Source organism: Cricetulus griseus, chromosome 6 (genome assembly GCF_003668045.3).
Source record: "Cricetulus griseus strain 17A/GY chromosome 6, alternate assembly CriGri-PICRH-1.0, whole genome shotgun sequence".
In the NCBI taxonomy this organism is placed as follows: domain Eukaryota; kingdom Metazoa; phylum Chordata; class Mammalia; order Rodentia; family Cricetidae; genus Cricetulus; species Cricetulus griseus.
The window spans coordinates 9,168,078-9,180,162 of record NC_048599.1 but is presented as its reverse complement, the minus strand read 5'-3'; positions in this window follow the sequence as shown (position 1 = coordinate 9,180,162).

Below are 12,085 nucleotides of genomic sequence, written 5' to 3'. Positions count from 1 at the left end.
CCTGTTTTTTTTTTTCTTCCTTAAAGGAGAGAGTGGTTTTGGATACTTAATTTTAAATATTTGTATACTTACTTATTTATTTTCAAGATGTGCTGTCATGTAAGAACAAGCTGCCACCTATAATTTGTTTTGTAGCTGAGGCAGGCTTTGAACTCCTGATCCTTCTGCCTTCCTCTTGGGTTACAGGTATTCTACCTCTGGGGGTTTATGTAATGCTGGGGAGTGGAGACCAGGGCTTCCCACGTGCTGAGCAGGCATGCTACCAACTAAGCTATATCCCTAACATAACATTGCATATATATGTTAGGGATATATATATATATATATATATATATATATATATATAGAGAGAGAGAGAGAGAGAGAGAGAGGGTTTCTCTATGTAGTCCCTGCTGCCCAGAACTCACTATGTAGAGCAGGCTGGCCTCGAACTCAAAGATACCCTCCTGCCTCTGCCTTTGGAGTGCTGGGATTAAAAGTGTGCACCACCACATCCAGGCCTTAGTGTACATTTCTTAAAAGATTTTTATTTTATGCGATCGAGTGTTTTGCCTTCATGCACTCTATGCATTCTTGGTACCTAGAGAGGCCAGAGGGCATCAGAACCCTGGAACTGGAATTTTTGATAGTCGTGAGCCAACATTCTGGCACTGGGAACCACACCCAGGTGTCAGGTCTCATTTATTCCTAGAACATAATTTTAGGCCAGACATGATGGTATGGACCTCTAATCCCAGGAGTTGGTGGGTAGAGGCAGTTCTAGGCCAGCCAGGGTTACATAGTAAGAACAAAACAAAACAAAACCTGTTCACATAATTTTATGTAAAATCAATGAGGGTGTGTGGGACATCAGCAAAGTTGGGCAGCACAAGTTTCTGGATAGTTGGTGCTGGAAGCTTCTGTATTTCATCTTTAGCAAGGATGGTAAAATTCCTTCTTTGAATAGCACCTTCTGTTTGCATCGCAGTGTGAAGAGGATTTCACAGATGCCTTCAAGGCAGAGAGGGAAAGAGAGTGGCCCACTTGACAGACTCACAAAACAGTGGCTCTAAAGAGACAAATCAGCACTCTAGGATTCCTGGGCTCAGTTCACTTTTCCTCCCCAATTTGCATATTCTCATCTTGCAAGGGAAACCTAGGAGTTTGTGTGTGTTGCTTTCCTATGAAACCTGTGTTTGTAACTTCTATATTCCACAAGGAAGGTTTCTGCCGGTTTCCTCTGCCTTGAAGCTTCCTGTCCCCCTCCCTCCCCTTCCTCCTTCCCTTTTTCCCTCCTTCCCTGTGGCTTGGTCTCTCTCTCTCTCTCTCTCTCTCCCTTTCCCTCTCTCTCCCTTACAACAGACAGATCACCTGTGAGAGAAGGAAGTGGTCTAGAGTAGGGGTTTCCTGTGAAATGGCTTCCTCTTTCTTTTTTCTTCTTGAGTGAAGTCTGGTATTATTTTATCCCAGCTCCTCCCCCTCGGAGACCCTCTCCTATTCCATCCTTGTCATCCACTAACATCTTATTAATGATTCCCACTGAGTTTTAATTTCCTTTGTGTGGGTAGCTGTGAGTTTGATTCCACATTTTTAACAATGATGTAAGGGTTTGGCTTTTTCCCTATCACTTAGGGAGAAATATAAAAAAAAGAAAAAACAACTCATATCAATTTTTCTAGTAATTCACTCAGTGGGTGGTTATCCTGACACCATGGGAAACACTGTGGTGTGTGACAAACTCAGGCTGATGCTTAGGATGACAATCAAGGATGGGGTGGATGGGGGCACTGTCTCCAGTGGGTTTATAAAACCCAGGAGACTGGGCATTTCTGTTGTGGTTTTACAATCTTGGGAAGAAGAGGAAGGCTGTGTGGGGAGGAATTCTGCTCCATTACTCAGCTAAAAGTCCCCGTGCCCTGCCCTCCTGCTGGGCTGGGCTGGGCTGGGAGGAGTCAGCCTTTCCTTTTGCCCAAGGCATTCTGTCAGGCTGTGTTCCAGTTCAACTTCCTTTTCAAGTCCTCTAAAAGAAAACTCTATTCTCTGGTGTGTGATGCTCCCCTCTGAGGTGGCAAACCCCTCCCCGTAGTGCTGGGTTTCTCTGGGTCCCACATTCGGGGGCCGGGGGGTGGTCACCAACCACTGCATTAGGGGGTACATGGCTTAGGGGCACCCCTTCCTTCCTGGGGCCTTCTTCTGAGCCTCACCTGTATTCTTTTAGTTAATCTTAAGTGCAGCCCTAAGTGGGACAGGAACTACGAATGTTCTCAATCACAAATGGGGAAGATTGGCGTCAGGGACGGCAGCTGACAGGACCAGGGTCACACAGCTAAGCTTTGCTGCATGGAATTGTTCATTCATCGGAGTCTCCAGGCTGGGGTAGCCACTCCAGTCTTGTCCCAAAGGCATAATCAATCTATCTATTTCTCACAGGAATGTAGGAGGAAGTCAGGGAGAGTCAACTCTGAAATAGGCTGTACAGGGAATTGGAACCTACTTGAACAGATCTTCCCTTCTTTTTTTTTAAATGTTGACCCCACAGGCTGGTTGTATCACACATTCAAAGTGGCTCTCTCTAGCCAGGTCATGCCAGCTGTAACTCCCCTATTAAGAAACAGTCAGATTGGGCGTTGGTGGTGCACACCTTTATTCCCAGCACTCAGGAGGCAGAGGCAGGCGGATCTCTGTGAGTTCGAGGCCAGCCTGGTCTCCAGAGCGAGTGCCAGGATAGGCTCCAAAGCTACACAGAGAAACCCTGTCTCAAAAAACCAAAAAAAAAAAAAAAAAAAAAAAAAAAAAAAAAAAAAAGATGGACTGAGTGAATCAACTCCACAAAATTGACCTCTGACCTTCACATATCCTGCCTCAAGCCATGGCACTTGTGTTACCACTCACAATAATACTTCATTTAAAATTACCACACAGCTAGACTGCTCAGACAGCTCAGTGGTTCAGAGTTACTTGTTCTTCCAGATACCTGGGTTTAATTCTTAGCATTCATGTAAGGACTTAAAAATTCTTTTTTTTTTTTTTTTTTTTGTTTTTCAAGACAGGATTTGACACAGAGAAATCCTGTCTCAACAAACAAACAAACAAACAAAAAACCCCAAAACAAAACAAAGCAAAAATTGCACTGTTAATTTCACATAGTGGGTGCTTTGCTTTTTAAAATGTGGTCATATCTTTAATCCCAGCACTCAGGCAGCATGGACAGGTGGGTCTCTGCGAGTCTGAGGCTAGCTAGCCTGGTGAATTCCAAGCCAAGGAGGCTGTCTCAAGGAAAGAAAACAAAAAGTGTTTGAGGGAAGTCCACACAAAGAAAGCTGCGATGTACTTAGCGGCAGACTGTGTATGGTGATCAACGCTGTGGTCTTATCCCCAGAACCACAGAACAACAAAACAAAATAAACAAAAGAGGAGAGATTTAAAAGAACAGGAAAGAGTGTTTGTCTGTATAAAACTGAATCTTTTGTTGCTCATTTCCTCTTCGGACCGAGGTGGGGATAAATCACCAGAAGAGAAGTGATAGTGAGGGTCTGGCCTAGAGGCAGAAGCTTCCGGAACAGTACCGTGTGTGTGTGTGTGTGTGTGTGTGTGTGTGTGTGTGTGTGTGTGTGTGTGTGTGTGTGTGTGTGTGTGTGAAACTGGGTTTCCTCCTGGACCGAGTCCACCAGGAGCAATGACGAGAAGTCGGAATTAGAACACTGGAGGCTTGTAAAGTCTCCTCAACAAATGAGCAATATAATAGCCAGCAGCTTAGTCGGTTAGCCTCTGACCTCACCTCAAAACAAATAACATTTTTGCCATATTGTGTCTATTTGAAGATTGAAAAGCATTTCTTGTGTACTGAAAACAGATGGGAAATATTTGCATGTGCATGTGAATATACTTTAATTAATATATTTTTAAAAATTAAACAACACTTTTTTGCGGGGAGGGGTGGTTTTCGAGACGCGGTTTCTCTGTAGCTTTGGAGTAAACAACACTTTTGTGAAATATTTATTTCCCTGTACATATATTTTGTCTGGGTGTGTGTCTCTGTATCATGTGCCTGGTATCCAATGAGCATGCTACATCCCTTGGGACTGGAGTTACAGGTGGTCATGAGCCACCATGAGGCTGCTGGGTATTAAACCTACAAGTTTGGTCCTCCTGGTCCTCTAAAAGGGTGGGCAATACTCTTGACCACAGAGTCAGTCATCTCTCCAGTTTCCTAGCACCCCCCCCCCAAAAAAAAACCTTTTTATTAGTGGCTGAGTGAATAGAAGCTGCAATTAAGGGAAATATCCCTCCAAGCATTAAGGCTAGAGTTTATTATTATTATTATTATTATTATTATTATTATTGTTGTTGTTGTTGTTGTTGGCTTTGTTTTTTCTAATTTGTTTGGTTATTGCTACTTTAAAAACATTCTTTACAATTGGATGTTGGTGGTGCACACCTTTAATCCCAGCACTTTGGGAGGCTGAGGCATGAAGAGCTCTGTGAGTTCAAGGCCAGCTTGATCTATGTAGTAAGAGCTCCAGGACAGCCAGGACATTTTACATTTTTTTTTCTTTTTTTTTTTAAGATTTATTTATTTATTATATATACAGCGTTCTATCCGCATACATGCCTGAAGGCCAGAAGAGGGCACCAGATCTCATTGCAGGCAGTTGTGAGCCACCATGTGGGTGCTGGGAATTGAACTCAGAACCTCTGGAAGAGCAATCAGTGCTCTTAACCTCTGAGCTATCTCTCCAGCCCCATTTTACATTTTTTAAAAAAGCTTATTTTCTGCTCATGGGAGTGGCTCAAGTGTGTAGGTCAGGGGATACTTGGGGAGTCAGTTCCTCCTTCCATCCTGTAGGTTCTGGGGATGGAATTTAGGTTGTGAGGCAGTCCCTGTTTCCACGGCCACAGTCATCTTGAAGGCCCTCTGACTGCTTCTTCTCTTTTTTGGGTGGAGGGAGTGGAGGGTGTCTAGGCTGTCCTGGAACTTGCTCTTATAGACCAGACTGGTCTCGAACTCAGAGATCCACCTGCCTTTGCCTCCCAAGTACTGGAACTAAGGCGTGTGCCACCACCGCCTGGCCCGACTTTCTTTCTTTCTTTCTTTTTGTTTTTTTTTTTTTTTTTTTTTTTTTTTTTTTTTTTTTTTTTGAGACAGGGTTTCTCTGTGTAGCTTTGGAGCCTATCCTAGCAGTAGCTCTGGAGACCCAGCTGGCTGGCCTCAAACTCACAGCGATCCACCTGCCTCTGCCTCACGAGTGCTGGGATTAAAGGTGTGCAACACCAATGCTCGGCCCATTTTTCTTTCATTATCTGAGGTAGACTTTCACTCTGTAGCCCAGGCTGGCCTTAAACTTTCTGCCATGGTCCTGCCTCAGCTTTCCAAGTGCTGGGATTTCAGGTTTGCTCTATTGCACTCAGCTCTTGTCTTTCTGTCTATCTATCTATCTATCTATCTATCTATCATTTATCATCCATCCATCTATTTATAAATATACACAGAGTTTCATGGGACAGCCTTGGCTGTTCCGGACAATGTAGACCAGGCTGGCCTCAGACTCACAGAGATCTGCCTACCTCTGCTTCTTGAGTGCAGGGTTTAAAGGTATGTGCCATTACATCTGGCCTGTTAATTATTTTTAAATGTTTGTAATCATTTCCTTCTTTGTTCACTCATTTGTCAGGTTTTAGGGATGGCCTCTGAAAAAGAAGAAAATATTCAATCTGTTTCTTCATATGGAGCAAACCAACTTCTGTGTCCTGCCTGTTCCTTGGTCATTTACTTTGTTTATTTTTTACGACAGGATCTCAGGTATCCCCGCTTGACCTGGAACTCACTCTGGAGCCAGAGGATGGCTCAGAGCTTCTGAGTTTCCAGCCTTCACTGCTTGAGGAGTGGGCTTACTGGTGTGGACCATGCTTGATTTATGGGGTGCTGGGATGAAACCCAGGTCCTCATGAATGCTCTACACATACTCTACCAAATGAGCCGAATCTCCAACCCCTCCTTGGTCTTCTTTGAAAGTGAGGCTTGACATGAGGCAGAACATTTGTATTGGTTAGTCTTGGTTGGGATTGAAAAATGCCTGGAAGATTAGTACAACACACCTCTGGGTGTGTGGCAGTGCGTCTGAGGCAGCTTTAATCCACAGGCAGATTCATCTATAGAGGTTCCTGGGAGGCAGTGGCACCCCTCCCTGCTGGAGCTAACACTGGTCCCTTCCTGTCTCCATGGTGGGAAGTCCTCAGCTCCACCCCTGACCCCACCCACCCCACCCCACCCATGGCCTAGGAAACTGCTAGAACTGGAGCAAACAAATCCTTCCTCTCTTAAGCTGTTTCTGTCAAGCATTTTTGGCATAATGTGGAAAAGGAGGAAAATTATCTTGTCGCTACTGGTACTGTAATTTGGAAGATTCTCAAAAGTCTTCTAAAAATCATTTACTTGTTTAGTGTGTGCATGGAGGTGGGGGGGGCGGCTCGGGGGTTAGGGAGGAGAGCATGTGAAAGTCAGAGGGCAACTTTTGGGAGTTTGTTTTTCCCTTCACTTATGTGGGCTCCAGGGATCAAATTATCAAATTCAGATTGTCAGTCTTAGCAGGGAGTGCCTTTACCAACTGAGCCATTTCACTGGCTTAGAACTCTCAAATGATTCTAAATATATAAACAGTTTTTTTTTTTTCCCCAAAGATAGGTTTCTTTGTGTAGCCCTAGCTGTCCTCGAACTTGCTCTATAGACCAGGCTGGCTTCAAACTTACAGAGGTCTGCATGCCTCTCTGCCTCCCAAGTGCTGGGATAAAAGGTGTGTGCCACCATGTTCCAGTGTTCGGCTTCTTTTTAAAATTCTTGTTTATTTATTTTATGTTTATGGAAGCTTTGCTTGGATGTACATCTGTATACCTTGTATGTGTCTGGTGCCTGCAGAAGCCAGAAGAGAGAATCCGGGTTCCTGGGTCTGGAGTTACAGTGGGTTGTGAGCCACCATGTGGGTGCTGGGAACTGAACCCAGATCTTCTGGAAGAGCAGGCAGTGCTCTTAACCTCTAGTCCTCTTTCCAGCTGGGCTTCTTTCCTAAGAGAAGTTGCTGGCTTGGTGATAAAAATACCCTGGCAAGCTGGGCAGTGGTGGCGCACACCTTTAATCGCAGCGCTTGGAAGACAAGAGCAGGCAGATTTCTGTGAGTTTGAGGCCAGCCTGGTCTACAGAGCTAGTTTTAGGAGAGTCAGGGCTACACAAGAAACCCTGTCTGGAAAAACAAAAACAAAACAAACGAACAAAATCCTGGCAAAAGCACCTCAAGATACCAAGGATTAATTTCAGCTCACAGTTCACTTGTACAATTAATTATAGATGGAAAATCCAGGAGGCAGGAGCTTCTGCCAGCTGGTCATGTTGCACCCACAACTGGCAACAGAGAACAGCGAATGCATGCTGATTTCTCCAAAAAGTCCTGAACCCAGGCCCAGGGGTTAGTGCTGCTCACATTGGAGATGAGTCTTCCCACATGAATTAACATAATCAAAACGGTCCCTCCTCAAGGGCCTCAGGGATATCCTACATAGCCCCATCCAGGCATGAATAGAGGCACTCTCCTGTGATTCCAGATCTTGTCCAACTGACAGCAGAACGCTAACAATCTTGTTGATAAAGCTGTCCTGGCTCTACCCTCTTGGAGTCACTGTGATGGCTAGTATTGACAGTCATCTGGGAGGCAAACCTCTGGCCATGTCTGTGAGGGAGTTGCTAGACATGAAGGTTGATGGGAGAAGATCCATCCAACATAGGGGTGTCATCTACTCACGAGCTGAGATGCGGGAATGGATAAAAAGAAGAAATGAGGCTGCGAACCAGCATTCATCCCTCTCTGCTTCCCGTCTCTTGAAAACATAATGCATCTGGCAGCCATGACTTCTCTGTCACAATGGACTGTACCCCTCAAAGTGTGAACCCATACAAATCTTCCTTCCTTAAGCAACTTTTGTCAGGCATTTAGTCACAACAGTGAGAAAAGTAGAAAACACAGATATAGTGAGGGCTGGGGCTGTGGCTCACTTGCCAGATGCTTGCCGGATGTGGGCAGAGCCCTGAGTTTGATTCCAAGCACTGCACAAACAGGTCTCAGAGGTACATTTCTATAATCCCAGCACTCAGGATGGGGGCATCCTGGGCTACAGTACAATGTAGTGAGTTTAAGACTGTCTGCGGTTAGAAGACCCTCTCCAAGAGCAAGCAAGTAAAAACTGTAATGACACTTTTATCTTTTGTAATGGTAATCTTGCATTTATAAATATCATCGTGAGACTGGAGAGATCACTCAGTTACTGAGAGATCACTGAGTACTGGCTGCTGCTATCCCAGAGGATGGGAGTTCAGTTCCCAGTGCTCACAGAAGGCCATTCACAATTGCCCATTACTCCTAACGTCAGGGGATCTGGTGTCCTCTTCTGGCTCCCTCTGGCACCTACACTCAAGTGCAAATACTCACATGTGGCCACACACATAAATACAATTAAAAATTAATGCCGGGCGTTGGTGGCGCACGCCTTTGATCCCAGCACTCGGGAGGCAGAGGCAGGCAGATCTCTGTGAGTTCGAGGCCAGCCTGGTTTCCAGAGCGAGTGCCAGGATAGGCTCCAAAGCTACACAGAGAAAGCCCGTCTCAAAAAACCAAAAACCAAAACAAAACAAAAAACAAAAAAAATTAAGCAAATAAATCTTTAAAGAGATACCAGGGATGGAGAGATAGCTCAATGGTTAAGTACACTGGATGCTCTTCCAGAGGACCCAGGTTCAATTCCCAGTACCCACTTGCTGGGTCACAATCTATCTATAACTGCTCTTAACTGCTGAACCATCATCTCCCTAGACCTCTGTTTTTGTGACAAGGTCTTTAGACCAAACTCACCATGTATCTGAGGAGGACTTTGAACTCCTGACCCTCCTGCCTCTGACTCCCAAATACTAGGATTATAAGGGAATGCCACCCAGCCCAGTTTCTAAGTAAAGCTTCTCACTTGCTAGGCAGTCACTCTTACGTGAGCCACACCTCCAGCTCAGCCTTTAATCCCAGCACTTGGAGGCAGAGGCAGGTGGATCTCTGTGAGTTAAAGGCCAAAAAAAAAAAAAAAAAAAAAAAAGCCAAACCCAAAACAAAGCAAAAAATCAGTTAAGAGGACTGTAGAGACAGCTCAGAAGTTAAGGGCATGTACTGCTCTTGCAGAAGAAGCAAGTACCTTTGACTCTGCCTCCAGGGACTCCATGCCTTGTTTTGGCTTCTGGAGGCACTTGTATACAACGTGGCATAAACTCACACAGACACATAAGTAAAAACAAGAATGTATAGTTTTTTGGGTTTTTGTTTTTTGTTTTTTGTTTTTTTTTGGTTTTTGGTTTTTGAGACAGGGTTTCTCTGTGGCTTTGGAGGCTGTCCTGGAACTAGCTCTTGTAGACCAGGCTAGTCTCGAACTCACAGAGATACACCTGCTTCTGCCTCCTGACTGCTGGGATTAAAGGCATGTGCCACCACTGACCGGCAAGAATATATGTTTTGTTGTGGGATATTTGTACACTGTGGGAAGATGTATTGCTGTTATTGATGTAATAAACACCTGAATGGCCACCAGGTGTTGGTGGTGCACTCCTTTAATCCCAGCACTCGGGAGGCAGAGGCAGGCGGATCTCTGTGAGTTCGAGACCAGCCTGGTCTACAGAGCGAGTGCCAGGACAGGTTCCAAAGCTACACAGAGAAACCCTGTCTCGAAAAAACAAAAACAAAAACAAAAACACCTGAACGGCCAGTGGCTAGGCAGGAGGTATAGGAGGGATGGCGGAGAAGGAAGAGGGGAGGACTCTAGGTGTGCAAGGGATGCCAGGAGACACGGAGAGGAAACAGGAGGTTTCAGGTGACACCACAGGGCAGAATGGAGATTAATATGCACGGGTTCATTTCAGTTATAAGAGCTAGTTAGGAACAAGCCTAGGCTATAGGCCAAGTTTTCATAATTAATAAGTCTCTGTGTCGTTATTTGGGAGTTGGCTGGTGGGACAGAAAAAGACTAGTTACAGTCTTTTTTTTTTTTTTTTTTTGGTTTGGCTTCTCTGTCATTTATGGAGGCTGTAAACTCACTCTGTAGACCAGGCTGGCCTCATACTCACAGAGATCCACCTGTTTCTGCCTCCCCAGTGCTGGGGTTGAAGCCTGTGCCACCACCACCTGGCTAGTTACAGTCTTTTAGAGTGTGAAACACACCAGCTGGGCTGTAGCGGTTCACGCCTTCAACTCCGCACTCTAGATGCAGGGATGGCTCTCTCTCTCTGAGTGTGAGGCCAGTTTGATTTCTATAGCAAGTTGCAGGCCAGCCAGGGCTACATAGTGAGTCCTTGTCTCAAAACAAAGCAAGAAAACAAAACAAAAAAAAATGAATAAATTAAAAATGAAATAATTTTATTTTTGGGGGGTACAGTTTCCAGATAGGGTTTCTCTGTGTAGCCCTGGTTGTCCTGGAACTCACTCTGCAGATCGTGTTGTGGGATCAAAGATGTTGGGCACCACCAAACAGCTATGGGATATTTTTTAAAGCCTGCCATGGTGTCGTTCCCCGCCCCGTGGCTATCCACCTTTGGGTATTGTCTTCCACCTTGTTTGAGACAGTCTCTTTCAGGGATTGTCCCATTTCTGCCTCTCATCTCAGCTTTTAACTGTGCTCTAGGGATGCAAACTCAGTCCCTCACGCTTCCACAGCAAGACCTTCATCCCCCGAGTCACCTCCCTAGTCCCTAGCTTTGTGTGAATGGCCATTCACAAATGAAAACCTAGGAAATAGAATCAATCTCTTGAGGCAGAGAATGAGTCTATACCCTTTCTTTAATTAGAAACTTCTCCACTGTTCTGGAATTTAAATGACATGTTGCTTTGCTGGGAGTCTTTTTTTTTTTTTTTTTTTTTGAGGCAGGGGAGCAGGGTCTCCTGTCCCAGGATGACCTTTAACCTGCTATGTAGAGAGGACGGCCTTGAACTCCTGAGCCTTTTGCTGGATTACAAGCACGCACCATCACTGCAGGTTGATATGGCACTGGAGACAGAATCCAGGGCTTCTTGCATTTGAGGTAAGCACTCCACAAACTGAGCAGACTGCCAGACCCTGCCTCGGGTCTTTGGTTTTTGTTTTTGCAGTATTGGAGGTGTACCCAGGGCCTTGCACATTCTAGGCAAGCACTGTACCATGGAGCCTCACCTCTAAACCCTACGTTGCTTTTTGAGCTTTTATTTGTTATTATTTGCTTCTTCGTTGTGAGACAGGGTCTCCACAGGAAGCCCGTGCAGGTCTCCAACTTGTTTCCCACCTTCTGCCTTTGCCTCCCTGGGATTATAGGCATGTGCCACCTCCTACAGTTTTTTTTTTTTTGGTGTAGTGTGTGTGTGTGTGTGTGTGTGTGTATTTTGAGTCAGGGTCTAGCTATGTAGCTGCCCTGGAACTTTCCATCCTCTTGCCTCCACCCCCTGACTGTTGGTTTTTTATGCTCGCTAGCGTTTTGTTATCCCGAAGGAAGCTCTCAGAACACACACTTAAGAGACATGAAACGCTGAACAACTGACAAACCTCAGACTTCCTGTCTTTCTGTCGAGTGTTTCTGTAACTTGCCCTTCCTCTTTCCCCTTCTTTAATTTGCTAATGCTCTCTGAGGCCAAGGCTGTGTCTGCAGCAAGTTTCTAGGTGGATCAGCCCATGGGGCAGTCTTCACTGCATCCAGTGTGGTTTCAGCAGTGTGCATCAAGCTATTCAAAACAGACCTGCAGGGTTTCCCAAAGACACCAGCATTTTAATGTGACAGTGGAGAAGCCCAGGAATGCAGTCCATGCTACACTAAGGCTGGCCAGATTTTCCAGCTTCTCTACAGTCCGTACTCAATCATTGTCTTAGTTACTTTTCTATTGCTGTGATAAAGCACCATGACCAAAAGCAACTTGGGGAGGAAATAGATTAGTTCATTTTACAGCTCTCAGGACACACTCCATCACTGAGTGAAGTCAGGACAGGAACTCACACAGGGCAGAAATCTGGAGGCAGGAGCTGATGCAGAGGTCTTTGAGGGGAACTGCCTACTGGCTCGCTCTTT